The sequence below is a fragment of the Octopus bimaculoides genome, chromosome 22 (genome assembly GCF_001194135.2).
Source record: "Octopus bimaculoides isolate UCB-OBI-ISO-001 chromosome 22, ASM119413v2, whole genome shotgun sequence".
Classification (NCBI taxonomy): domain Eukaryota; kingdom Metazoa; phylum Mollusca; class Cephalopoda; order Octopoda; family Octopodidae; genus Octopus; species Octopus bimaculoides.
In genome coordinates this window covers 12,331,299-12,334,112 of record NC_069002.1, presented here as the reverse complement: position 1 = coordinate 12,334,112, position 2,814 = coordinate 12,331,299, and the positions used below count along the sequence as shown (strand labels likewise).

General features: G+C 33.4%; 1 protein-coding gene across 1 annotated transcript in view; it reads left to right on the top strand.

The window, feature by feature from the left end:
• LOC106871140 (probable cyclin-dependent serine/threonine-protein kinase DDB_G0292550) overlaps positions 1 to 2,814 on the top strand; it is a 149,180-nt gene that overhangs the window by 35,467 nt on the left and 110,899 nt on the right. The window lies entirely within an intron of this gene.

Here is a 2,814-nt window from a genome sequence, read left to right as displayed (position 1 = left end):
TGCCAGCACTTGAAGAAATATAACAAATCGTCTATCTATCTATCTATCTGTCTGTCTGTCTGTCTGTCTGTCTGTCTGTCTGTCTGTCTGTATGTATGTATGTAATACAAATAATAAATGAGTATGTATGTATATTTGTTAGCATAAATTGGACAAACATAACCTTTTGAACTTGCCACGCCCTGCAATAATTAACACATATATATTAATTATGTGTATATATTCACGGTGGTGCACCAGCATGACCGCAGCCACTTGGCTGAAACACATAAATAAATAAATAAATAAATATTAATTATATTAATTATGTATATATATATATATATATATATATATATATGATAATTATGATATATATAATATGTTAATTTATATGCATATATATGCAAATATTTTTTCCTTTATGCACATACATTTGTGTCGCATAATATATATAATTTTATATATATATAATATATATAATATACATATATATATATAGTTTTAGGGAAAAGGACCAAGTTTCATGAACTCATCGATGAAAATCCACTATCACATATAGAAAAATTAATAATTAAAAGCACAATAAATGAGTATAATATAATACAAAGTAAATATCATAAGATAAAGTTTCCCTAAAACTATATATTTATATATATTTTAATCTGTAAAGCTCAATTTAATTTTAATTTTTTATAAATTGATTTTTTACCTGTAATTTTGGATTTTGTCCCTAATATTATTATAATATATATATATATATATATATATATATGCATACATACATACACATTACCATACATATACATATGAAGAAAACCGAACAATAACCCAATGTAAGTGATCCCTACAGACTATGAACCCTCAACCATTTCCCACTTTTGCAAGAATGAAGGGCATCCCAGAATAACGGGACTAAGATATGAGAAGTTCACATTCGAGTATAACACGTGCTATTTCCATCATTGGCTGCCAAATGGATATCACTAAGATTTCGATACTTGGACTGACATTCGATCCGGAGGTGTCGTCAGTTACTTATATAGCGGAGAGAGAGAGAGAGGGGGAGAAAAAAGAAAGAAGGAGAGAGAGAGATGTTGGTTTATGTATTTGTGGAAGTGGAAGTTGTGATTGGTGAGTTATAGATGCTTCCATAAGTAAGTGTTTATTTTATATTTATTTGTGTATTGGTAGAAGCTGGTATTCCGAATTAATTAACGGGCAATTTTAGTGAATACATTAATAATAATTTCTTTCTAATTTTGGCCCCTTGGCCTGAAATTTTTAAGGGAGAGGGAAAGTGTTCAACAGAATTAGCCGAACTTGCAGAACATCGATGACAAAATTCTTGTAATATTTACTTATGGTCCTGAAGGTTCTCATTTCAAATCCTGCAGTAAATTCCTTCGATTTATGTTGTTGAATTCTCTCCTCGCTTCGACGAATGAAAAGTCAGCAAGATATTGGTGTCGTGGTTTGATGATTAACCTGCACAGTGAATAATATTACAGTGGGCATGGTTTGGGCAGAGCCAGTCCCACTTTATCGTCCTTAAAACATGTATTGGTCTGCAACAAATGTCAGAGGCCTAGTAGTTCTCAAGACGCAGGATTATCTTCTCTTTGATGATCTGCAAAAGAGCTGAAGAGCCTGATGTACTCTGCGTTCGTTCTGGGGGAAATTAAGTGACATGCTCATTAGCCCATTGCTAAAACCTCGAAAAGTGCTACTACACCTTGTCAGACTAAACCTGGGAACATTAGTTGCTAAAAGGTGGTTCCACACTTCCCAAATCAGTGGACCTCCTGAATGCCGGCTTTACAACCAAAAGCAGTTTAAAGTCATACCTAGAACATCTAAATTATAAATAATACGCATAATAAAAGACTAAAGACTACGCCCTCGATTATACTTCATCCTTCAACCTTGGTGTGAATTGAACTTATGTAACATAGACATTGGCATTATAATTTTGTCATGGTGGTGAGGTTTATTAAGGCGTTTAAATTGATTCCAACTTTAATTATCGACCTTTGAAAGAACGACGGTGAATTTGGCCTTGGCGGGATTTGGAGACTGCAGGACCATAACTAAATACAAATAGTAGACTGTCAGCTCATTTGACAGTTCACCAGCGATGCTCCTTTTTCTCATTCGGAGTCACTCGCTTTCCCACTAAATGTTTATTTCCTTTCTCTTAAGCTGAACAGAAATAATTTCAAGAAATCGAGAAATTGTCTTGACTCAAATGTCTTAATAATCTTCGTTTGTCTTTGTAATCCAAATTCATGCTATTGGGGACCCCTAAGTTCTTTCTTCTCCATCACTTTTGCCATTTGGCTTTTGGTTAAGAAACTCTCTTCCCAACCACAGAGTTTTGAGTTCAGTACTATGTGTGTATGTGTGTATACGTATGTGTATACGTATATGTATATGTATGTATATAGTTCAAATAAGAAGACAAAGAAAAACTTTAATAAATCTTTAATGATCCGTTACAATTGTTTCTGTACCAAATCTGTTTTCAACGTCAGTTCACGCAAACGTTACAAGTGAAAATTTACGTAATACTTACGGTTTTAAACATTAGAGTGGCACTTTCTCAGATGTGTGATCTTCCATTGGCACAATCTTTGTCTCCTTATTTCGATTATATTTTATTCTTCGCTAACCCACACGACGGTTTTACAGTTGTGAAACCTGGATTTTCAACATCTGAAGAATTTCGATAATTAGTCTGGAATCCAACAGTGTTGATAGTCAAAAACTCGAGTGCTGCATTGGAATTACCTTATCTGTTTACCCTTCTGGGACCTAATATATATATAAGATCGG